Source organism: Mirounga leonina, unplaced genomic scaffold (genome assembly GCF_011800145.1).
Source record: "Mirounga leonina isolate KUSES-001 unplaced genomic scaffold, KU_Mleo_1.0 Mir_201, whole genome shotgun sequence".
Classification (NCBI taxonomy): domain Eukaryota; kingdom Metazoa; phylum Chordata; class Mammalia; order Carnivora; family Phocidae; genus Mirounga; species Mirounga leonina.
In genome coordinates, this window is record NW_023270504.1 from 19,283,576 (window position 1) to 19,310,672 (window position 27,097).

General features: G+C 41.2%; 1 protein-coding gene across 1 annotated transcript in view; it reads left to right on the forward strand.

Annotated features, from left to right (window-relative positions):
• The window catches only part of GRIN2B (glutamate ionotropic receptor NMDA type subunit 2B), a 405,281-nt gene that overhangs the window by 99,852 nt on the left and 278,332 nt on the right, over positions 1-27,097 (forward strand). The gene's annotated exons all lie outside the window — the stretch shown is intronic.

The window sequence follows — 27,097 nt, forward strand, 5'->3', positions numbered from 1 at the left end:
CATGATCCCAGGGTCCTGGGATCGAGTCCCACATCGGGCTCCCTGCTCGGCGGGAAGCCTGCTTCTCCCTCTCCCACGCCCCCTGCTTGTGTTCCCTCTCTCGCTGTGTCTCTCTCTGTCAAATAAATAAATAAAAGCTTTAAAAAAAAAAAAAGTAAAAAAAAAATTTAGAATTACTAAAGGAGACTGTCAGATTTCATGAAGTTAAGAATAAAATTCCAGTTTGGCAGTGAAGTAGTGTGACCCCCATTGCATTTGTAGCATACCTATCAAAAGGCACTAAATAATGTCTTGGAACGACCATTATAGGTCTAAATGTAATTCAGTGGAGCCTGTAATTTTCTCAAGGCTTTGAAGCTTCGTGAAGTTACAAGCTGGTCAGGACCTTGAAGGGAAGAGGAGGAGAGCCTTGATGCAAGTGGATGCGAGGAAGATGCTCTTCCTTCTTGAATAGGAATCACAGTCCCATTAAAAGAAAAATGCCAGTCTTGGCAGAAAACATAGATTTGCATATTATTCACTTGCATTTGCTTATTGAGTTCAAGAGGCTCTGTCTTCAAGTATGTAAAATAAATAGTGTAATCTGCTGCAGTTGTGCTCCAATCCAGTATCCAGGGCACTGTACAAATGAAATACTAACACATTTAAAAATGACATTCCAGAAGATGAAAGATGGCAGTCAACTAAAGGTGGCTGCACATCAGTGATCCTGACAGGGAGCAGAGGTAGTGGGGCTTGGCTAGATACAAGATTGAAGACGCCGTTGCCCTCAGGTGTCCTCACCTGCAGAGGAAACCTGCTTGTATGGGTGCTGGATCCGCTGGAGCTTGTGGCTTCCCAGACTATGGATCCCAGGGTTCTGCTTCTCTCCCAGAGAATTAAAGTCTGCATGGTGCCCAAAATGCATGGTCTCCTTTTTTTTTTTTTTTAAAGATTTTATTTATTTATTTGAGAGTGAGAATGAGATAGAGAGAGAGCACGAGAGGGGGGAGGGTCAGAGGGAGAAGCAGACCCCCCGCCGAGCAGGGAGCCCGATGCGGGACTCGATCCCGGGACTCCAGGATCATGACCTGAGCCAAAGGCAGTCGCTTAACCAACTGAGCCACCCAGGCGCCCCAATGTTAAACACTTTTTATCTTCTCCTTTGTACATTTACAAATGTTCAATGTTGCATTTTTTTCCTCTTTTTTTTTTTTTTAAAGATTTTATTTATTTATTGAGAGACAGAGAGCATGAGAGGGAGGAGGGTCAGAGGGAGAAGCAGACTCCCCGCCGAGCAGGGAGCCCGATGCAGGACTCGATCCAGGGACTCCAGGATCATGACCTGAACCGAAGGCAGTCGCTTAACCAACTGAGCCATCCAGGTGCCCTGCATGGTCTCCTTTGAAATCCTCACTGGGCTGGGCAGAAGTCACACTGGGTCCAGGGTATTGGTGAGCAGGGCTCTGGACTTGACAGCCACCATCCACTCCATTTCACTGGCTCTTACAGTTTGGTTTTAGAAACCTAAATACTTGAGCTGGTTTAGGAGACAGCAATGACATAAAAAGTGGTGTGGGGGAAGCATAATTCCATAATATTGACAGGCCTTCCTGCGGCACCCCCTCTTCTCAACAAACAGATACACCGTGTAAAAATAGTGTCGGCTGTGTATATGCTACATTATGATGGTCCCCTAACTTCTTTTTCTGACCGGATTGCTGTCCCTAAGCATCCCTAAATAGACTGTCTAGTGCTGCCATTGTGCCCATGGAGTGGTGGCAGTACCGACCCACGAGTCACCAGCAGACAGATTTCAAGATGCAGTTTAGGCTCTGCAGTTTACAAATCCCCAGTATGGCTTTCAGAAGCTATAGAATAATCTGTAGGAGATTCTAAGGACAGCGGTCCTAAAGTACTTTGCTTTCCAGAGATGATAGGTAGATGGACAAACTTCACAGGATCAAGAAGATCTGAGAGACCAAGAAGATCTGGGAGAACAGACAGATAGGGCAAGAGGAAATTACTAGAGGCGGGTAGTGATAATGCAGATAATAAGGAGTGACAGAATGTCCAGGAAAGAGGGAGAAAACACCCATTCCTCATCAGTGTTGAAATAATATCCTTAATGCTTAAAGTCCATAGTCCATGAAGATTTGACTTTAAGATGTCATGGGATCTTAGCAGTTGGCACTGGGGGAAGCAGGGGATGAATGAAATGGCGGGTGAGATCAGGGAAAGTAGGACTGATCCAGCAGTCAAGATAGCTTCAAAGAGACATAGGTGGAGGATGCACCACATGATAGTATCCAAAGAGACACGAGGAATGCAGGGCCTTCCTGGGACTCTGGAGAGCTTTGTGTTCACCTAGAAGGAGGAAATGAAAGAGTCAAGCAGAAGGTCAAGGCTCTGGTTGGTGAGCTGGATTTCAAGGCAAGCCTCCAGTTATAGTAGGGGATTGTAGAGCAATCGAGGAAGCTAGTTATGTAGTCAGGGTCGGCGTGGCAGGGGCTGCTGGTGGGCGGCAGGATCTCAATTCCTCCCAGACATGGTGAGGACAGAGTTAAGATAGACCACTTCAGTCTGCGCTAACTGGAGAGTCTTAGACTATTGCCTTGATCAGACTTCGCTTAGAAGTCTAGAAAAGATAAAGTCTGTTGATCAGGAAGGCTGGAGAATGACTGACTGCTGGAGAGCTTTGTTCGCCTGATTATACATCATTGTACCTGTTATCACTGGGTATTTTAGCTTTCTGGGCTCCTATCTACTTGCGGGAAATGCACTTCTTTTTGTCACTTGAATGACAGCCAGGTGTATGCCCATTTTACCAGTGCAAAAATCCATCCTCGGTGCCATTCTGTAAGCACTAGGAGATTGAGAACACAAGCAATTTGGAAAAATATGAGTTTGGCATGGTCTTGGGGAACAGAAATACTTTACTGCTGTTCACATTCTGATTTCACATACCAGCCTCTCTCTTTAGTTTTAGGTAAGTCACTTAACCTCTTGCTCTTGGTTTGTCCATTTACAAACTGGGTGTTTAATACATGCCTACCTTGCAAAGGTTTTGTGAAAATTAATTAGGTAAAGGTTAGAAAGTAGTTAGAAGATGGAGCTCTGATATTATTAAGTTAGGTAATTATACTGTGCCTACCTAAAATTCCCTTAGCACACTCAGATAAAGCTTCTTTATGCCCTACGCCAAGCTAATAGGTGGCAAAATTGTTTTCTTTGCCTAGAGATGTTATATATATTGATTTTTGGGGTTAAATGTAAGTGTTTGTCCCCTCTTTTTTCTTCTTTTTAAGAGAGACAGTGAGCATGAGTGGGGAGGGGCAGAGGGAGAGAGAGAGAGAGAATCTTAAGCAGGCTCCACGCCCAGCACAGAGCCTGACACAGGGCTCTGTCTCACCACCCGAGATCATGACCTGAGCTGAAATCAAGAATCGGATGCTCAACGGACTAAGCCACCCAGGCGCCCCTGTCTTTGTCTCCTTTCATACTCATGCCACTCATTCCCTCTTCCTCTTTCATTTCTTTGCCTTCTCTTTCTAACGCCAGTTGAGCTATTTCATTGTTTGCCCAACTGACTTGGAATTGGGACAAAGGAGCTAACGGGCTTGTAGAGGCGGATCAAGGTGGATGTGGACTTCACCAGTCCTGGGGCCAAGTCCACAGCCACTCACACAGAGCCACTGTCACCATACATTTGAGGATGCGACGTGGTTTTCCTTTCCATTTCAGAGGGAAGGTGCTACATAGATGGAATCCCTGGCCCCAGAAGAGGCTTCCGAGGTAAACACCTGGGGGCTTGTTGGCCCAAAGAAGCGTTTATTGGCACTCTCACCTCTTCACGACTGCTCCAAAGAAATAAACCATACGAGATTCACAAACCCCCAGTCTCTGTTACTCACTTTCCGTAATTATTACTTGTCCTGGATGAGTGGGTAAGTGTAAGTAAGACTGCAGTAAATCCCCAAAGTGTTCTGAAAGCAGGTCGCTTTGACTAAGAATTGAGTTAGTCTTTTAGGAGTTTTGATTTCCTTTTCTTTTTTTTTTTTTCTGCTTCCGTTCATGCTATCTCTTGCTGATCTTTTTGTAAGAGTTCTATTGAATTCTGTGCCTTATTCCCCCTCCCCCGCCTTATGTATAGTTTTATATATTAGTTTTTGTACTCGTTTTTTTAAATTTAGTTTCAGGGATAAAGAGAGCAAGCATTCCTTTTCTCCTCCATGACTATTTCTCTATACTTACTTATGAAAACATTTAAAAACCTCAGTGATGGGGGCACCTGGGTGGCTCAGTTGGTTAAGCGACTGCCTTCAGCTCAGGTCATGATCCTGGAGTCCCGGGATCGAGTCCCGCATCAGGCTCCTTGCTCGGCAGGGAGTCTGCTTCTCCCTCTGACCCTCCTCCCTCTCATGCTCTCTGTCTCTCATTCTCTCTCTCTCAAATAAATAAATAAAATCTTTAAAAAAAAACAAAACAAAAAAACCTCAGTGATGGTGTATTTTATAAAAATTCATTGAATTGCATATACACTTAAAATGTATGTTTTTGTCTGTGTAAATGTTACTTGTTAAACAAAAAGTTTTTAGGGCACCTGGGTGGCTCAGTTCCTTAAAGCGACCGCCTTCGGCTCAGGTCATGATCCCGGAGTCCCAGGATCGAGTCCTGCATCGCTTCTCCCTCTGACCCTCCCCCCTCTCATGCTCTCTCTCTGTCTCTCTTTCTCTCTCTCAAATAAATAAATAAAATCTTAAAAAAAATTCTCAAAAAAAAGTTTTTATGAAGTTACTTTTGTTATTAAAATTCTTATAATCTATTTTCTTCTTTACCCATGTTTTTGTTTTGTCTGTAACATTGAACATTTCTTCAAAAGCATTTCAGCTTGTTTTTGTAATTATTTTCCAGCTTGGAATGTTTTTCTGCGCTGGCATTTTGAGAGGATGTATAGGGTAGTGATTAATAGCAGGGATGCCAGAAATAACTGCCTAACTTCATATCCCAGCTTCTCCATTTAGGAGCAGTGTAACCTGGGGTTACTTAGCTTTAAAATGTATCACCAGAAGTATAACTAAAAAAAGTGTAGCTTAAAAGTTATACTTAACTTTTGTACCCCTCAGTTTATTCATCTCTTAAATGGGCTAAAAATTGCATCTGCCTCAGGGTTGTGTGAAGATGAAGTGAATTATGACATATAAAGCGTTTGGAGCATGGTTATCACACAGTAAGTATTACGTAAGTGTTCAGGAGTGAGGACTGATTCTGTGCGACTCTATCATGGTGCCATCATCATTCAGTGATCTACAGTCATTCCCGAAATTAATCGGTTGAGAAGCACTGAAGGCCCTGGGACTGGCTTGGGTTGCGGAGGTTTATTATTGGGCAAGGATGATGGGCCTCAAGAGGACCCAGGGTGGGGTTGGGGGTGAGTATCAGACCCCCTGCTGGAACCAAGGCAGCTACTGGGCATGTCTCTTCCCCTGCTGGCTGAAAGAACCATTGTTATCTCGTCTCTGCTTCTCTGTCTGTGCCAGTCTGCTGTTTCTCCTTGCCACCCGGCCCTTCCTGCGTACTTGTCAGTGTTCCTCAGCTCAGAATCACTCACTCCAAGTCATACCTCAGCCTGCCAGGCTGTTCAGCCTCACAAGTCCATTGCCCGCAGCTAATTTGTTCAGCTTTTCTGAATGCAAATTGCAGTTCTCCATGGCTTTTCGAAGTAAAGTTCATCATGGGATGAGCTGATGTTGTAAGAGTTCTGCACAAGATGAACTGACCCAGGATGTGGGAAGAAACTCCAAAACTAATTTTTTCTCCCCATTCATGTGAGAATTTGCACTCTTTCTTCCTTCCAGTCTAATTCACTCTCTACTGTCTTGGTTAAGGGCCCATTACTGCCCCGTTCTGTTCTGTTCCACTAAAAAATGCCGATTGTGGCCATAGTTCGAGAAACACTGCTCTGGGGCTTGTGTGTACTGGTGGATTGGATTGGGGAGCCACTGTTTTTTTCTGCACTCCTCTGTTCAGTACGTCTCTACCTGCAGTGCCCCAGTATTACTTGGGGCACTTGTGAAAAATGCCGATCTTCGGAGTTCTATCTCCAGATTCTGCATCACTTTTTCTGGGGTTAAGCCTGCATATCTGCAGATGTTGTCAAGTGCTCACCTTGTTTCTGAGGCAAGTTGCCTGCAGATCATGTTTGGAGGAACACTGCATTCGATATGAGTTCTCTAATACACGCTATCTACTTTGCTCCCACTTTTTTCCCTCTGTGCATGAATACTCTGTCTTATGAACAAATTGTATTTTGAAAATCAGTTTCTTAGACTCTCGCTTAAACTTTAGGAAGTTTGGTGGATTCCTATGAGAATATAAAAAGTCTAGTTAAGCCTTCCTTTAGATTTTGTTACCAGCGCTTCCCAGACTCCTTAGGCGGCAGCAGAATTTAGAGATTTCATCTTCATTTAGTTGACACTTAAGTCATTTTTTTTTTTTTTTTGGCCCTGATTACTCTTTTTCTGTGGTTTGGTATTTATCTTTCATTGTCTACCAGATTTTCTACAACTCGTAATGCTGACCCTTGGAAATTGGTATAAAACACACAGAACTTACTTCTAAAATTGTCCCCCATTGCTGACTTCTTCCCCAAATGTTGGTGTAGAGGAAAATTTTAATACAGTTTTAGACTCCCACCTTCTCCACATTTTATGGCATTTTACTCTTTACCAATTTCAGATCTATTACCTCCTCTCCAGCAATTTTTTTTTTAAGATTTTATTTATTTATTTGACAGAGAGATATAGAGAGAGCACAGATAGAATGGCAGGCAGAGGGAGAGGGAGAAGCAGGCTCTCCGCCGTGCAGCGAGCCCAACGCGGGGCTCGATCCCAGGACCCCGGGACCATGACCTGAGCCAAAGGCAGACGCTTAACTGACTGAGCCATTCAGGTGCCCCTCCAGCAATTTTTTTTTATGGCCCAATTATCTCCTACATGAATAGCTGTAACCTCCTTGGGTGGCTACTTACTTTCTATTATTCTTTAGTCAGTCTCACAGACTCTGACCAAAGTAACCTGTCACAGGTGCTAATTTAAATGCACTTCTCCTTTCTCTCAAGTCTCTATGAGCAACCAAGCTCATAGAAGGAATCTTGAAGCAAAGGTGGAAAAAATATTTTCAGTAAAGGAAACCACCACCACCAACAAAAATATAAAACCTGATTATATATACATATTCACAACTAAAAGATTTCATCAAACTAGAAATAGAAGGGAACTTCCTTAACCTGAAAAAAGACATCCACAAAAGCCCTACAGGTAATATCCTACTTAATGCTGAAAGACTGAATGCTCTACCTCTAAGATTAGGAACAAAACAAGATGTTCCCTGTACTTCTCCTGTGAAAAATTGTATTGGAGGGTCCTAGCCAGTGTAATGAAAGTAGAAAAAAAAGGTGAAAGGAAAAAAATAAAACTCTCTGTTTGTGATCATTTATGTAGATGGTAGCAAAGAATATACAAAAAAAAAAAAAAAACCCTACTAAAATGAATAAGGAAGTTTAGTGAGGTCACAGGGTACAATGTCAATATACAAAAATTAATTGTACTTACATATGCTATCAATAAACAATTAGGAATTGAAATATAAAAATAAATTTGTGACATCAAAAACATATTCGTACACAAATACTGAATCACTATGTTGTATACCTAAAACTAATGTTATATGTGAATTATACCTCAAAAAAAGGAAAAGAAATCCCTAATTTCTTTTGGTTACTCTTCCTATAATAAGCCTCTTTCAATCCAAAAAAAGAGAGATATTTTTAGGGCTAAATTTTGTAAAATATCTGACTCAATAGTGAGATGTCAGTTCTCAAATTTTTGTATAGACCCAACACAAGCTCAATAGAAATCCCAGCAAGCTTTTTGTAGAAATTGACAGCTAATTCTAATATTTATACTGAAAAGCAAAAGAAGGCAGAACAATTTGAATAAAAGGATAACGTTGGAAGACATATATTGTTTGATTATAAGGCTTGCTACAAAGCAACAGTAATCAAGATAATGTGGTATTGTCATAAGAATAGACATAAAGATCAGCCAGGCTAAAGAGAGCTCAGAGGTGGACCCACACATATATAGTCAATTTATTTTTATTTTTTTAAATTTTATTTTATTATGTTATGTTAATCACCATACATTACATCATTAGTTTTTGATGTAGTGTTCCATGATTCATTGTTTGCGTGTAACATCCAGTACGCCATTCAATATGTGCCCTTTTTAATACCCAGCACCAGGCTAACCCATCCCCCCAACCCCCTCCACTCTAGAACCCTCAGTTTGTTTCTGAGAGTCCACAGTCTCAGAAGGAAAGAAAAGGAAAGGAAAGGAAAAGGAAGGAAGGAAGGAAGCCATAAGACCAAGTGTTGGTAAAAATACGGAGGAACTGCTGGTGGGAATGCAAAATGGTATAGCCACTTTGGAAAAATCTGGCAATTTAAAAGTTAGAATTACTCTTACCATATAGCCCAGCATTCCCATCCCTAGGTACCCCCTTAAGAGAAATGAAAACATGTGTTTACAAGGAGAACTACGTGTGAATGCTACAGCAGCTTTATTCATAATCATCAAAAGTGGAAACACCCTAAATGTCCATCAACAACGAATGGATAAACATATTGCGGTACATCCATACAAAAGAATATCACTTGCCAATTAAAAGGACAAAGTGCTGATCCTTGCAACAATATTGAGGAATCTCAAAAGCCATTATTTCAAGTGAAGGAAGTCAGATTAAAAAGGCTGCATAGAGTTATGGTGGTTCCATGTACAGTATATTCTGGAAAAGACAAAATTATAGGGACAGCAATCAGATCAGTGGTTGCCAGGGGTGGAAGAGGGCAGAAGGGATTAATTGCAAGGGGGCACTGGGAACGTTTTGGGTGATGGTAATATTCTATGTCTGGATTATGGTGGTGGTTACATACTGCATAGTTTGTCAAAACTTACAGAACTATACACCTGAAAGGGCAAAGTTGGTTTTTTTTGTTTTTTTTTTTTTAAAGATTTTATTTATTTATTTGACAGAGAGAGACACAGCGAGAGAGGGAACACAAGTAGGGGGAGTGGGAGAGGGAGAAGCAGGCTTCCCGCAGAGTGGAGAGCCCAATGAGGGGATCGATCCCAGGACCCTGGGATCATGACCTGAGCCGAAGGCAGACGCTTAACTGACTGAGCCACCCAGGTGCCCCTCTTTTTTTTTTTTTTTTAAGATTTTATTTATGTATTTGACAGAGAAAGAGATAGCGAGAGAGGGAACACAAGCAGGGGGAGTGGGAGAGGGAGAAGCAGGCCTCCCGCGGAGCAGGGAGCCCGACGCGGGGCTCGATCCCAGGACCCTGGGATCATGACCTGAGCCGAAGGCAGACGCTTAACCGACTGAGCCACCCAGGCACCCCTGTTTTTTTTTTTTTTTAAAGAGTTATTTATTTGGGACACCTAGGTGGCTCATCGGTTGAGCATCTGACTCTCGGTTTTAGCTCAGGTCATTGATCTCGGGGTCGTGCGACTGATCCCTGACTGGGCTCTCGTAAATAAATAAATCAATCTTAAAATTGAAAAAAAGAGATTTATTTATTTATTGGAGAGCGAGAATCTCAAGCAGACTCCTTGCTGAGCTTGGAGCCCCACGAGGGGCTTGATCTCACTACCCTGAGCCAAAATCAGGAGTCACATGCTTAACTGACTGAGCTACCCAGGCACCCCTTGAAAGGGCAAATTTTAATGTGTGCGACTTATACCTCAGTATAATTGACCAAAAAAAAGTTTTATTATTAGTTAAAATTTACATGCTGGTGTATGTATGAATGAATAATTTATTTGTCAGTACCATTTAGTAATACCAAACCTATACATTCGCATAGTACCTTTCCAGTTTGTAAGCTACATCCATACCTGTTTTCTCGTGTAAGTCTCACAACCCTGCGAAGTAAGCATTGTTGTTCATGTTTTGGAGATGAGCTACTTCTCTGAGGTTCAGTGAGGCCAAGTGATGTGCTTAAGGTCACATAGTAATTCATATTCAAATCCAGGGCTTTTCCCACTATTTCTCATTGCCTCTTAAAAAAAAAAAATTGATCATATTTGCCAATTTTGAAAAAAAAATTGTTTGTCATTATGATTTACTTGGCTGTTCTTTCTTCTCCTGGATTAGCTAGGATTTCCTGCTTTGGTGCCTTATACTTATTCTCTGGTCCATACCAATCCCAGGGAGCTTCCCGATGTTTTGCTCAGCCCCCTCCCTGCTCTCACACATCCCCCACCAGAGCTTGTCCATTTCCTCTGAAGTACAGATCTCCTGGGAAAATGCTCTTGATAAGCCCAGAGTCACCCTGTGGCACCCACTCTGTCCCCTTCCTCTTGGCAAATGTGACACATACTCTTTGTGTCATATATAACTAGTCGAGCTCTGCATTATTTCTTCATCTATCTCCTAGAGAAATTTGTGTAAGAGAGAGCCATGTTGACTAGATGAGGAGACAGATGGAAATTTGGAGAATTGGTGTGGGAATGAACAATCACATGACTCGTGGAAGAATGAGTGAATTTCAAGGCATGAATGATTAATTAGGTGCAAGGATAAAGGCTTAGTGGCTCCTTTCATTAAACTCTGTGGAGCCGCGACTGGATCAGTTATGTTCCTTCAGGCTATATTGCTGTATCTCTAAGTAGATTCTGAAGGGAAGAGGAGAATAGGAAAGAAGATGTCAGGGTTTAAAGGTAAAAAAACGTAGTTTTGCAAGTAGAAGAAAGTGATTCCAGTGGGGATATTTTGATGTGGAGTGTGAGAAGAAGCCAGAGGAAAAGATGGTTGTATGAAAACATCAGGACATTGCTTTAGGTGATGAAGGAAGAATTTGGTGCTAAAACTGAGGGCTTGACTTAGACCCAAATATAAATTAGACAAACGAAAAGGACAAGGGCACATGAAGAGCTGTGAAAACATTTCAGACGTGTTAACCTTGAAGTGAGGCCTGTTAACTAAACAGATGGATACACGTGTAAAACCAGGCCTTTCTTTGTAGTTTAGGAATGAGTAAGATTTGAGTCAGAGGCTGGGTTAGGGAAGGGGAAAGCGGAGGGTCATGGTTAAATTCTGGGTGGAAATGAAGTCCTCTAGAGAGACAAGGTGAGGAAAGAAGGAGTGGGCCAGAGAAAGTAAGAGTAGAGCAAGAGGCCGCCAGGTGTGAGCCAACCAAGGAGATGCAGAAAAGGCAGGCGGCAGGAGGGATGGCGAAATGGGGAAGAAGCTAATGATAAATCTTGTCAACACAGCCAGGGACAACTGGAACAGCAGAAAAAAGGCGACTAGAATTGTTCACACACACGTGACTAGTGACTCGTGTGTGTCAAGGTAGTTTTAATCAAATGACGTGGATAAAAGGGTGAAGGCCCTCAGAAAGAACTGCAGAAAAGGAAATGTGAAGAAAAAGAGAAGATATTTGAGAAGCAAGGTGAGGAATGAGATGAAGAGGTTGGAGTAGGAAAGACAGAAGGAGTGAAGCTGAGATATTCTTTCTCACACGCACGCTCATTCATCAGCCATAGTGAGGCCAGAGAGAAGTTGAAAACTACACAAAGGCGGCCTGAGGATGAAGGGTTTCGGTGAGGCTCTGGGTTTCCGTGAGAGTTTCAGTGAGGCTGAAGGAGCAAGTGACAGGAACACACAGAAGAGCTGAGGAAGTAGCCTCAGGATGGAGATGAGGGGAAAGAGGAGTCTGGAGTCCAAGGACAGGTGTGGGCAGTAGCCTTGGGTCGCCATATTTAGCTTCATGTCACCGCAGAGAACTGTTTCCACGAATGTTCTTTCAATCAGAAACTCTTCAGCGTATGGTATTTCATAAGTGCTTCGGTTTCTTAATCATTATGAAATTGAGGTCTTAACTGCTAACCGTGGCACTATTATGGGGAGGCCGACGAGGACTTTCAGTGCTGTAGTGAGCCAGCCCCGTTGATTTCCCAAACAGCTCTCCAAGGCAGCTGCAGTTTCCTTCGCCTTGGAAGCTGAGAATGAACTGGATGTAGTGATGGAGGTCTGTTCCTTCCCCTCCTGTTCTTGTATCTCGCTTTTTCTTTTTTTTTTTTTTAATTTATTTGAGAGACAGCGAGAGAGAGAGAGCACAAGCAGGGAGAGGGGCAGAGGGAGAAGCAGGTTCCCTGCTGAGCAGGGAGCCCGATATGGGGCTTGATCCCAGGACCCTGGGATCATGACCTGAGCTGAAGGCAGACGCTTAACTGCTGAGCCACCCAGGCGTCCCTTGTATCTCCTTTTGTTGCCACTCTGGCAGCGAGTGTCTAAGCGCCTTCGCTGACCACCCACATTCCTCTGCGTATCTCTTCAGCTTTATCCCCAGCCTGCCCTTTCCGTGGACTCTATAGCTGCTGGCCAGGCCACACTGTTGCTCAGCCCTGATAAGCTGGTGCCTCCCTGCTTTTCCACCTTAGTGTCCCCTCACTTGGGTGCCTTCACTCAAGCGTGTGTCCTCCTCACCTTACATCCCCTCAGAGCTGCTTCTGGATGAAGTCATCCTCAGGACTCAAGCCCAGAGCAGTCTCTCTCTGCTCACCTTCCTGCCATGGGTCAGGCCAGGGTTGGGGGGCCAGGTGTGTCTCGTCTCTGTGCCCGAGTGCGTGTCCTTGTGGGCAGACGCCAGGGCTAGACTCCCTGGAACACCACACTGTGATTCACACGATGGGCCTCAACAAGGATTTGTTGATTCATTGGATTTTTGAGGAGAAAGGGATAGGAGCTCTGGTGTGAGGTTGTAGGTCAAGATTTTGCTCTCAAATTCTGATTTGCTCCAGTTTTATTGAGCTGTAACGGGAGATAGCTGAACGATTCAACTTACATGTACACCACAGAAGCCTCTGCCATCTCATATATCACAATCTAATTTAAAATTGGAAAGTCAGAGATACCCTGAGTGCGCTCCTTGTATCTGGATGTACAGGTCTCTGCCCATGGATTCCGGCATGGCTCGTAATGGAGTTGAGTCAGGGAGGAGCTTTGGCCTCGGTGGGGCATGGGAAGGAGTGCAGGCCGTGCCAATTGTCCCTGCCCTGCCATTTCCATGGTGATGGCGGACACCGTAATTCAGGCCCGATGTACATGCTGTTCCAACAGTATAAAAATGGCAGGTTCAGAGACAGTGGCTATGTGCTTTTTAAAAACAATATAAAATTTGAAGGGTGACCAAATTGTGACTATATTATTATGGTTACAGCAACGATTCACAGACATTTTCTCATTCTTCTTCCACTTTAATTTCTGCATATTAAGAAAAAAATGCCAAGAACTGTCACATATTGACTTGAAGTATCACCTTTGTGTTTTCTTGTGTTGCTGTATTTCTTGGTTTATACTTCGGCTCATAATTTGTCAGGGAAAATTGATTCTAAAATCCAATTTTTTCTTGCTGCAGATTCCAACCAAATCAAAGAGAAAAAGAAAAAGGAAGTTAGGGTTTCATTAACCAGTCTGTTTCTTCAGCAGTGTGAAGTCCCATTTAATGACCACCTTTTCCTTCATGAAAATGCTCTGCCTTTCTCTGGACTGTGCTTTGTAGTCATTCTGATAATTGTTTGGTGTGTTTTTCTGATTCCTGATTTTTTTTTTTTACATTCCTCATTTTCAAAATGTTCACTTCGGAAGGCTGTTTTCTTGAAATAGTCGACAGATGTTTATCCATTCTTTGCCGAGGGCTAGGCACTTCCACAGCATTGCTGCTTCTGATGCTGCTAACCAGAACCTGAGGATAAGCAGGAAGCTTGATCAAGAGAGGGTGTACTTTATTCTAGGGGTGGGTGGTGGTCGAATTCAGGTCCCACTTTTGCTATTTTGAAACTAAGAGAGGCACCTAGGCGTTCTTGTGGAATGCAGGAGGAATCTGTATTATTTATGATTAGAGCAGGAAACGACACCTTGAATCGGTTTAGTTTGAAGCGAGTTTGGAAAAGGACTGTTTACCAAGGTGTGGACAGTGCACAGAAACTACAAGAAGTAGTACAGTATCCCGGAGCTAGATGCAACTTGGTGTAGTTCCCACCACCTGTAGTCCCAGAGGAGGAAAATGGGAGCAATTTTCGGAATCTGGAGGGGGTGCTGTGTGAAGAGAGCCACGTGGAGAGGGTCATTTTATGGAAGCTGTGACCTTTAGTCAAGTGATACAGCCAACCCACAATGGACCCTCGTGGAGGGAAGCATGAACCGTAAATGCCCTAGACTTGGTCATCTTGTCCCGCCAGGGTTCCTGCGTGTGCTCTCTATTGGTAAAACCAAACCAAACTAGAAGCCACAGGACGAGGAAGCCCATCGATGTGCTTAAAATAGGTCTGTCTCCCAGGGCTCAGAGCAGAGCATTGAGCTTGAGGGGAAAATGGAAGATTGGGGGATTTACAGATTTTTAAAGCTAGAAGAGACTTTGAGAACAACCAGTCCATCTTCCTTGACAAAGAAATAGAGCCACAGACTGGCTGAGTTAATTCTTTCTCAGTTATGTGACTGGTGGGCGGCAGAATTGTTATCGAGCCTGAGATTTTGTGATCCTCAGTTCTGTGTCCCTTCTACTCACCATACTTACAGAGTAATTTGAGAGGAAGGGGAAGAGAGGAAGGAAGGGCAAGGGAAATTAGAGTCATGTTTCAACTTATTAATTCTCTGAGTAGATGCTCAATTCCACATGTGTTGTTAGAGGGATTTAAACGAGGTCAGAGCTCAGTTATAATTGGTTGTGTGCTTAACAAATATGTGTGTGGAAGGCGGTAATAAAACTGGCATTTTATATTAAGGAATATATGAGTGCATCTGGAGTTGGCCTAATAGCCAGCCCACTCAAATTGTGTAGCTTTTGTTCCTTATTGATTCTGGCCTTGCTACTGTGCTCTTTGTGAAGTCTTTTATGGCCTTGGCATCTTGTTTTAAATCTAAGCTTGGAGTGAAGGCTGGATCATGTATGGCTGCCATCTTTCATCAGCAGAATCATCTTAGAACTCAGAGGCCAAGGGCAAGAGGACTAATTATGTACATATGCATAAATCACTCATATAGGCATTGATTCACATAGATATGTACATATGCAAATAAACACTCAGGTATATAAGCAATTACCAGCTAACATTATTGACCTAGGATTCCTATATGATATCTAGAAACTGGAAATGGTATTGCTGTTTGTAGTATTTTCCTTCATGTTATAACCCTTGGGGAATGAAAGAACTAAATGAAAGAACTAAAACAGTGCCTTCATTTCTACATCAGTATTGATGGAGACAGGCAATTCGTTATTGGTATTCTTAGGTACTCTTCATTGGTTCATTTGTGAATAGTCATCAATAAATGTTTATTGAGCACCTGCCATATGCCTGGCACTCTGCTAAGTACAAGAGATAGACAAGGAACACAGATGTAATCCTTGTTCTCACTTCATTAGGCTTTGCTAGAAAGGTACCTTGCTAACTAGAGTAAACCCAGAATTGGGTTTGCCTTTCCTATACTCCATGCAGGGAGAATCACTGTTGATGAGTGAAGATGTGGATTCTAAGGATAAGAAATTAGTGTTTTGATGTAATTGAAGTTGTCATATTACTTTGCACAAAATTTGGTGGCAGTTTGGTGGCTGGAGGGGGAAAAGGGGGAAGTAAGTGCTGCCTGGTTCGAGGATTTAAAACCTACCTTAAATATTGTTTGTATTGGATATCAGGTTATTGCTTGTAGACTAGTTTTTTAAAAAAACAATTTTAGTAATATCATTTGACTTTCTAAATGAATATACAGTAAAACTGACTTTTTTTGGATGTACAGGCCTGTGATTTTTAAAACACTTGTTTGGATTCATCAGCACAATTAGGATTCTAGAACTCCTTCTTGCTGCCCTTTTTTAGCCTCACCCTCCCCAAACCCTAATATGTTTTGACATATGACAACCATTGATACGTTCTCCATTGATGTAGTTTTTATCTTTTTGAGAATGTTACATACATGGAATTATGCCAGATACAACATTTTAAAACTGACTCCATTTAGTCACCATTTTGCCCTTGAGATCCACCCATGTTGTTATGGGCCTCAGTAGCTCTCTTCATCACTGGGTCATGTCCTGTTATTTGTGCCATATTTGATGTACTAATCCACTGAAAGATATTTAGATGGTTTCTAGTTTTTGGCAACTGTGGAAAGGTGTTCTATATACAGTTGCATGCAGTGTTTTGTAGAATAAAAGTTTTCAAGTCAGTTAGATAAATACCTTGGAGTGCAGTCTATGTGGTAAACTTGTTCAACATTATGTGAATCATAAAAACAGTCTTCTAGAGTGAGTACACCATTTTCATAACCACCAGCAATGTATGCGAGTTCCACATACATTCTGAAACTTGCTAGCACTTGATATTGATGCTTGAGATATCTCTCTGACATTCTCATAAGTGTGAGGTTAGACTGACTTTTTAAAACAACCCATTTCTAAGGTCAGTGGAAATTGTATGAAAGCTAGAGAGGGTGGTGGGAGAGGGAGACTCCTTTCTAAGTAATCTGAGACAAAAGAAACTCCTTATCTCCTTCTGAACAGAGTATATTCACATTCAATGAATAAATGTCAGGTACCTGCTCTTTGCTGGATGCTTTCAAGTAAATCGTTTAATATTCACAACAACTCTGTGAGGTGAGGACAATCATCCCCATTTTATAATGAAGAAAATGATGTCTGGATAATTTAAGTTATTGCCTCCCCTCCCCACAAGGTGTCACATCCAAATTTCAGTTCTAGATCTCTTTGACTTCTAGATCTTTTTTCCTGCACTGTGTCAGTATCATTTTATTAGCAGTTATTATAGCAAAATTGACATTTACGGGATTCAGGGGATGGCTGTCTTAGAAAATTCTAAAGCATATGTAATTAAATTCTAACATAACATGAGACATTCTCTCATTTTAGCACAGCCCTTAAAAAGTCAAAAATAATACCAAGAATTAACTGCAGTTCTATGAAGCACTAGAAATGAACTCTATATGCATAGTGTCACTTAAAGCAAAGTTCCATGGGATTCTAACACACTTCTGTGGATGTAAATTTCAGTGGCAAATATTGCTTGCTTTCTTCACTCTATCATGATACCCTTCTAACTAATATTTTGTTATATATTTTTTAAAGATTTATTTGAGAGAGAGAGAGCGAGAGAGCGAGCACGAGTGTGTGAGCGGCAGGGTAGGGCAAAGGGAGAGGGAGAGAGAATCTCCAGCAGACTCCCCCACCTCCTGAGTGCGGAGCAAGACGGTAGGGCTGGATCCCATGACCCTGAGATCATGACTTGAGCTGAAGTCAAGAGCTGGATGTTCAACCAACTGCACCACCCAGGTGTCCCATATATTTTGTTATTTTTGCAATTTCAGTGTATTGTTTCTTTCTGATCTCCCAGGCAGAATTAGGTGGCCTTCTATGGTGCACTGGGAGTGCTCTGTTATAGCTCTTGTCACATCGTACTTGTAATTTCCTGTCTTTTTGTCTGTTTTGGCCACGATACTGAAGGCTCCTTATAGATTGTATCACGTTCAGTGTTGCATCTCATCGTGTAGCACATTATCTGGCACATAGAAAACATTCAATAAACATTTGTCAAATCAGTCTTCACTGGAATCCTGTGGCAGCAGTGACGAGTCTCACGTTTTGCAGATGAGGAGCTGAGGGTCAGAGAGGTAAAGAAAACTGATCCAAGATTGCACAGTAAGTTAGGAGTAAACGTAAAGCACGTGTTCTCAACTCCGCAGCTTTCTTCTGCCCGGCACGACATAGCATGATTCTTGTTGTTGGGCGGGGCTGGGGTTTACAGTAGTTTGTCGAGGGTTACAGTGGCTTGGAATATACTGAGGCAGCAGAGCAGGTCATCCTGGGGGACTTGGACGTGGCCTTTTTCAACACCCAAATTTTAGATATATGTTAGCACAGTTGTTTATCTGCATCTGAGAACACCAGTGTTTTCTTGGTAAGTGTCTATAGGTCTAGTCGCCCCAGCCCCATCCCTGGCTCATGATTGCCCTCCCGATATCTTCCTTGGATGTCCTTCCCAGTTGAGATTTTCCTGTTGCGCTGTTCCTGTGCTGCTTTTATCATCCGTCACCCATTTGCGCTGCTCATCCCGCACCCCTTTAATAGTCAGTGACAAGCCAATAATTTTTATTAACACTTGAAAATGCTATTTTGCTGTTAAACCAATACTTGCAATTGCCCTAATCGGCTGCCAAATGGTAGTAATCAGAATCAGGTTTCAAAAGGTTTGGATTTCATCAGGGCTGCCCACACTGTCCTTGACGGCATATAAATTAATTATAATTAAGAACCATGTGCAGATGTTAGAAGAGAAACTTTGAACAATTTTGGTGTCTGCTCTTGCAGAATATTAAAGGGGAAAAAAAAGCCCATGAATGAATTGTTGCTGGTAAGAGTACAGATAATCATCTATGTTTGTATTACGCATTTCTATTAAAATGCACACACAGAAAGTGTTTTATAATTCTTTATTAGTTATCTGTACAACCCTTGTGTTAAGAACTTGGGTGACAGTAGAAACGATCCTTCTACTTTGTACAGAAAGCAGGAGAGAACAGCTCAGATCAAAAAGCCTGGATTTAGCCATTGGAAGTGTTGTAGGACAAGGAAGGCACTCAGATGGTAGGTCAGCTTGGACCAAGTAAGCACAAGAAGGCTCTTATTCAGCAGAAGTCCTAAGAAAGAAAATTTTTCTGCTAAGGAATTCAGTGCCACATTAGCCCTTTGCAGTGATGAGGACATCGTCTTGTAGGGGTTGAAGGGACTGGTGGTCTTTAGAAGGGCATTCTTGCCTGCATTGTGTAGGAGGACTTAATTGTTCATCTGCTGGGTCAAGGGTTTACCTGTATCTTTTCCTTCTCGTCTGTCTTGCTCTTCTCTGATTAAACACTTTCCCAGCAGCAATTTAACTAAGTCCCTGTTTTCTTTGATTTTCTGTATTTGTTGTGGCTACAGTATGTTGAAACGGATTTGGGGTTGGTTCCACACAAGAGTGTCTTTAGATAAGTAAATACCCTAACAGGACCAGGGAGCACTGTTTATTGCCATGCCAGTCACTACATTAGAAATGGAGTCATTTTGCTCATAGGATGTCTAGGTAGAATTTTCTTTCATCACTGGTTTCATGAGCACAGAGTCTCAGCACCTGCCCCAACCTCCCAAACTACCAGGGATTTCTTACCGTGTTCCTTTCTGAAGAAAGAGCGGGGGCAACAGAGTTCAGAAGCTCAAAGAGTGTAATGGCTGATGGTAATAGTGTGAGACTGAGGGGAACAACAATGCAGAGGGAATAACAATGCAGAGAGAAGTTTTAGGTTCTAAGTCAACTGAAATCAAAGATTCGTGCCTTTTATGTTATTTCTACAGATTTAGAGGATGTTTAGATGATGTTTAGTTGATATTTAGCAGACCCTAAATGCATTTGGAGGATTGAAATTGGGTTTCCAATTTCATATATAGATGGCATTGTAATTCATTTGCTAGAAATAGATATTAGTTTTGTATTTCAGAATGGCATTAGTTAGTACATATTTGACATCTGTGATACTCACACTTTCTGCATCAGATGATTGGTGAACGCATTTATTGCCTAAGCTAAGCATTCTGAGTCAAAAGTACCTTTTTGGTTCAGCATTTTCTCTGCTCCTCTAAATTTGAATTTAGAAAATAAAACTCAAAATTGACTTGGAACTTAAATTTAATTTATGTTAATTAAAAATTTTATTTTGGATCTGTTCTGCAGAGTTGAGTTAATCATACTTCTCAGTTCATGGCACACTTTTATTATTGGCTCAGATAAGGACGTCCTGTTTAATTAATTAGTTCTTTCCGTACCTTTATCTTCCATATACATTTTAGAATAAGTTAATAAAATTCCTTTGAAAATCCTACTGTTATTTTGATGGGATTGACTTGAAGTTATAGATTAATTCGGGAGAAAATAGAACTCTATAATATTGTGATCACATCCATGAATGAGGTATATGATTACATTGTTCAAGCCTTTTTTCATACCCTTTAATAGAGTTTGAAATGTTCTCTGCAGAGGTCTCATGTATTCTTTGTTAATTCCTAAATAACTTAGAGTTGCTTTTGCTGATATGACTATCATATTTTCTAGTTGGTTAAAAGAGAGCTATTGATGTTTTCTAAGAGTATTGTTTATCTAGCAATCACACCGTACCCATGTTAAAAATAATAGTTTTTAAATTCTATTGGATTTCCTATGTAAATAGTCATCATATCTTCATATAATGCTAGTTTATTTTTCCTTTCCTTCCCATTCTTCAAAACTTTTGTTTTCAGGGTGCCCGGATGGCTCAGTTGGTTTCGGCTGGGGTCACGATCTTGAAGTCATGAGATCGAGCCCCAGGTTGGGCTCCGCATGCAGTGGGGAATCTGCTTGAGATTCTCTCTCTCCCTCTCCTTCTGCCCCTCCCCCCCACTCTCTCTCTCTCTCCCTCTCTCTAAAATCAATAAATCTTAAAAAAAAAAACCCTTTTGTTTTCTTGACTTCTTTTATTACCAAAATTTCCAGTAGTAGTGATAGCTAGCCACTAACCTTGCCTTTTTCTGAATGCCAAAATGGATGTGATCAAAAGTCTTTAGTATATTCTTGTACCAGGTAAAGATTGATGATCTTCTTCATTTCCTGTTATCAAAGAATTTTTTAAAAACATATGCTAACATTTATATCATAAATAAATGTTTCCCTTAATCAGATGTGTTTCCATCAGTTTTTTTGAGATATTCATGTAAGTATCTCCCTTAATCCATTAAGGTGGTAAATTATTTTGATTTATGTTCTGAAGTTAAGCCGTCCTTACATTCCTGGTATAAACCACACTTGATTATGATTATTATTATTTTTAAAATATACTATTTTTTTGTTTAGCTAATATTTTTTTTAGGATTTTTTTTGTCTTTATATTCATAAATGAAAGGGACCTATAATAATCTTTTCTTCTACCTTAATTATCTAGATTTAGAACTTAAACTTCCCTTGTTTTTCTATTTTGCTCAACTCTTCACTTCTTACTTAAAAGTTTGGTACGCCTCTGGGCATCTGGATGGCTCAGTTAGTTAAGCTTCCAACTTTTGATTTGGGCTCAGGTCATGATCTCAGGGTCGTGAGGTCAAGCCCCCTGTAAGGCTCCATGCTCAGCGTGTGGTGTATTTGGGATTCTCTCTCTCCCTCTCCCCTGGCTCCTTTCCTTGCTCGCTCACTCTCTCTCTCAAATAAATAAATAAAATTATAAAAAAAAAAAATTTGGTAGGCCTCATCTATAAAACCATGCATGCCTGTTTTGCTCTTATTTTGGCAAAGGTGGGGTGCACAGGTGGTGGACTGGTTTTGGTGAATTAGAAATGGGGGACTTTGATAACCATTTCATTTTTTTAATGGTTATTACTATATTTAAATTTTCTATATTTTCTTGAACCTTGTTTTGCTTTTTTTATTAGCTATTTATACATTACGTTTAAAAGCAGTTCATTTTCATAATATACTTTTATTATTTTAAAATTTCCATTATATATATAATATATATATATACACACACACGTTATTATTCCCTTTTCCATTGTCAATTTAATTTACATTTTCTCTCTATTTTCCGTGATTGGTCTTGTCAGAACTTTGTCTATGGTAGTCTTTTAAAGAATCAGCTTTTGGTTTTGTTTTTTCTTTTATTTAGCTTGTGTTTCATTAATTTATGCTTTTATCTTTATGTAATTTCTCCCTAAGGTTGACTCAGGTAATTATTAATTATTTTTCATTTTCTGTTTTATTATAAATGTTCTTAAAGATATAAACTTCTCTGTAAACTGTTTTAGTTGTGCTCTAGAAATTTTGATATTTAATGTTTCCATTGTTATTCTGTTCAAAGAGTTTTTTAGTTTCTTTTAATCTTTCCCTTCACTTTAGAGTTACTTGGTAATCAGTTTTAAAAAAGTGTTTGGATATGTGATTTTTTTTAGCTACCTTTAAAAGTTCACTTGTAATTTAGTCACATTATAGAAAAATGGCAATTGTTTCATATTGATTCTTTGGAATTTATTGAGGCAGTTTTGTAAATTTAATATTTTCCATGTACTTTGAAAGAATATGTACTCTCTATGGTACATGTATATCTGGATCTCTGAACTAGTAGAAGCTTATTACTCAGGCTTTGTTTTTGTTTTTTCTTTTTGAGAGAGAGAGGTGGGGGAGGGGCTGGGAGAGGGGCAGAAGGAGAGGGAGAGAGAGAATCTTAAGCAGACTCCGTGCCAAGGCGGCGGGGGGGGGGCTGATTCAGGGTTTGATCTCATGACCCCAAGATCATGACCTGAGCCAGAATCAAGAGTCGGATACTTAACCGACTGAGCCACCCAGGCTCCCCTCAGGCTTTGTTTTTTTTTTTTTTTTTTTTTTAAAGATTTTATTTATTGGACAGAGAGAGACACAGCGAGAAAGGGAACACAAGCAGGGGGAGTGGGAGAGGGAGAAGCAGGCTCCCCACTGAGCGGGGAGCCTGATGCGGGACTTGATTCCAGGACCCTGGGATCATGACCTGAGCCGAAGGCAGACGCTTAACGACTGAGCCATCCAGGCGCCCCTGGTTTTTTGATCATTTATGTCATTGCTTATATTTCATCTGTTGGATTTATCTGTTTCTCCCCAGGTATTTTAGTTCATACTTCACACATGTTAAGCCTAGATGTTAAGATTCAGGTATGTTTATGATTATTGTAACTTCTTGGTACCAGTATGTGACATCTCTCATTGTCACTTCTAATGTTTTCACATATGGACTTTATTTTATCTTGATATTAAAATTTTGATAGATATTCCAACCTCCAAGAAGGTTATATTCATTTATACTTCACTTGACTTACACTGTATGAGACTCCTTGTTTCCCCACACTCTCTAATGTTAGGAATTTTAAGGCCTGTTTTTATTGGTAGCTTGGGAAACTGGACCTGATGTATAGTTCTGGCACTTCTTTTTTTTTTTTTTTCTTAAAGATTTTATTTATTTATTTGACAAAGAGACAGAGAGAGAGCACAAGCAGTGAGAGCAGCAGAGGGAGAAGGAGAAGCAGACTCCCCACCGAGCAGGGAGCCCGATGTGGGACTTGATCCAGGACCCTGGGATCACGGCCTGAGTCGAAGGCAGATGCCCAACCGACTGAGCCACCCAGGTGTCCTGGTTCTGGCACTTCTAATCTTCATTTCTCTCACTGCATGTCATATTCTAATCACAGTCTTCTTAACTGGTTCACTCCAAACAGCATGGTCCTGACTGCATTACAGGATGGTGCTTGGAAATTTGAGTTAATCATCTATTAAATCACATTTTATCCTTCCCGTTGGTGTTACCCCAGGACTCAGTTTTCTCTGAGGACAGGATTGGCTCAGATCCTCACTCAGATGTGTCTTCCCTTGGAGCCAGTGTGGGCCAAGTGTGGACTGGTTCCTGTTGTAGTTATGTTGTACCAGCCGGAAGCGTGAACCTCAGCTGCTGTGGTCTTCTGCTTGCCGGACATCTGACGACCACTCAGCTTGTGCTTCAGGGAGGCAGAGGGCCAGGCAGTGGGCAGTCACATCTCCAATCCTGTCCCTTTGCTGTTGGTTCTGCTTGTGCACCCCAGTGCCCGAATTCTGGGTGGCATGGTCTGGGGGTGCCAAGCTCCCCTGATTGCCATTACTGACCTTGGCCTGAATGACTCTTGAATTCTGTTGCACTTGACTGGCAAGCCAAGTGCAGCCAAGTAAGCAAGCCAAGCTTGCTGCTAACCTGAAGCATGTTGTTCAGGGAGTTACATCGGTCAGGGAGCTAATATGTCTTGCCCCCCATGACATTCCTGTTAATATTCCTCTCAGCCTCGGTCTGCCTTTCTCTTACCATCTCCCACATGCTGACTTTTTGCTTTCACAAATAGCTAGTCTCCTTGAACAACTTCTGTAGAAGCTTAAAGGTAACATCCTTTGCATCTATAGAGTACTTTATATTCTTCAAAGCACTTCCATATACATTCTATCATTTGATCCTCACAAGAACTCTTTCAGGTATTTAGGTTGGGCATATATCCTGATTTCCCTGCCGAGGACATGGTGATAGTGATTGGGCAACTTGTTCATCCTCAGGGACTTAGTTAATGCAGACCTGGTATCAAAATGCAATTGGGTTTTGGTTGGTGATTTTGTTCATTCATTCATTCATTCATTCATGTATTCATTTATTCATATACTCTTATTATATTGAGAGGTAGGAGAAAGGAAAGAGCAAGGGTTTGGGGATAGACAAATTTTAATACCATCCCTTATTAGTTGTGTGAACTTTGTCATTTACTTATAACCTCTCAGAAGATCAGGTTCCTTCTTTATAATATAGGGAAGAATTATGACTTAAAATGTTTATATGTGATTTAATAATACAGGAAAATTACCTGGCAATAATAGAGTCTGGCTTTATGGTAAATTACAGGTAAAATGTTATTATAAGTACATAATATGTAATATAGGCTACTATTATAGGTAAAAATGGTCAAATATTGACAATTTTATAATGGTAGAAACTCAGTGGCTTATATTTATTGAGTCCTTGCCTATGGTATGTGAGGCCCTGCTAGATCCCAAGCATGCAAATAGAAATGAGAAGAGGTCTTCGTCGTATATATCTTCTCTTAGACTGTGGAGGGTGGAGCCTGTGCCTCTTGAATCCCCCACACCAAGAACAATGTTTGCCCAGGTAGTAGGGGCTCCGTAAATGGTGACTGAGCCTAAGAGCCCCTGCCTGCAAGGAGAATACCAACTAGTTAAGAGAGGCAGTCACATAATCATATGGTTATAATAAGCAGGTATTTAGGTCGATACATGCAAGCTCTCGTGAGAGCCAAAGCAACAGCGCTCAGTTCTACCAAGGGAGAGTGAAGTCCAGGGGCGGGTTGGGGGCAAAGCTGCATGAAGACTAACTGTGGTCTGTGGAAGGGAGCAAAAGCAATTTGCTTACCTTGGACAGCATGCTTTCTCTCAACTGACCCCCTCCTAACGTGTGAAATTGAGTTTGTATTCAAAGCAGCTTCTCTGTTTGTCTCACCGCCCCTTTGTTGCTGGTATCTGCCTTAATGTATTGCTTTGTAAAGTGCTCTGCTCTATCCTTAGTATAAAAGAGACGGTCTGTAAAACCAAGATTCTATTCTTTGGGTGTCACAACTAGCCATTGCATAACAAAGTCTAATATATTGTGTGAGAAGAGATAGAGGAACACAAGAGATAGTTTAAAAAGAGCAAATAAAACATCAAAGTGGGAGAGTGTAGAGTGCATTAAAGTTAATAAACTGTCATGGCAGGGTGGACCACTTTTCAATGTGAAGGAATCTGATTTAGGGACTTGTCAGTGTAGGATCAGAATCTCATTGGAATGAAGCTAGCCGCTGGTTTTGCCAAATTTGAAATCTTTTGGTTCTTCCTGAGAAGCAATCTCTGAAGTAGAACAGATTATTCTTATAATTATTATTTTGCCAACAGCTCTTTGAGGTGCTCAACCTGTCTTCCCCTGAATATTCAGTGCCGCTCACCCCCATATAGCACTACTTTGCTTTAAGCTCCAGGACGAGGAATGCGGGCCCTGGGCCTCTTGCTAGGTTGGATACAATTCATTGACCTGGGTTTCCAGGGTTCACGGAGACCAGAAGACTGTGCTCAGGGTTGAACCACTGAGCTACTCGTCTTATTCATAAGCAATAGACAAGACGATCAATATAGCTCTCCTTCTTGGCAGTGTGGAAGGATGAGCACCACAGCGAGAGTTCCAAAATGTTTTCTGCCAAGAACTGGATTGGATTTTGTGCTTCTTCAGCCACAGAATGTCCCCAGCCTCTCACTCCTGAATCCTTAATGCCCTTTGCAGTCAGTCTGCTCAGACTGAATGCTTCCTTATCTTCCTTTTCAATATCCTCATTGTTTCTTTTTGTTAGTTGAACTCTCAAACTCTCAAAGTTTTTAGATCCCTGGTATCTTACCTTTCCTTTCATGCAAGTAGGAGATATTAAGTAGCACTTTCATCCTTGATCTTGGTAGAAGAATGAAAATCCCTGCTTCTGATTTTGGGTATAGTTTGTAGAATACTTCCTTGGAGAACAAAAATGCTATGTTTACATATTGGCATGCTGGTATTATAGTATCACTGACCTTGGGAAAATTACATAACTGTTTTGAGCTTCAGTTTCTCCATTTGAGAAATGGGGATAAAGATGACTAATTTATAGGATTTCTATGAGGACTGAAGAGATCACATATAAGGAAATGCCTAACACAGTGCACAGAGTATAACAGGTGTGCCATAAATGATTATTTAAAACAAGTCAAAACAACATAAGCAGGATCAGTTCTATTTAAATAAGAAGAGCCTTTAGAGAATGGTGAGAAATGTAAAGAGAAATGACCAAGCTCCATAGGGAGCTGTGTCCTCAGTCTGGTGCATAGTGTAAGATTTAGGGGCATATGGGGAAGCAAAATGCAGGAGTGTGTTATAGGTAAAAGGTGGTGAATTATGTACAAACACGGAATCAGTCATCTCAAGGAAGTCGTTGCTATAGGATGCCATGAAAAATTTTTCTAACGTGGCTCTAACATTACTACAGATATCAATAGTATTTGTCCACATCACCATACTTTGATGTATAACAAATCACAATAAAACTATTCCTTATAGGGGTCCCTGGGTGGCCGAGTTGGTTGGGCATCTGACTCTTGTTCTCAGCTCAGGTCTTGATCTCACAGTCATGAATTTGAGCCTAGTTAAAAACGAAAAACAAAAATCCTATTCCTTGTAATAATTGACAATGTGAGAAGCAGTGTGGTGTAATGCAATGAAATGTAAATTGACGTGAAAACCAGAAGATCTGGATTCGTGTCTGTTTCACTTAATTGGTTCCCAGTGTTGGACTTCTTAGCTTCTTCGAGCCTTAGCTTTAATATCTATAAAAGGGGAATAATAATATCTTTCTTATTTTTTCCCCTCTTGGGTT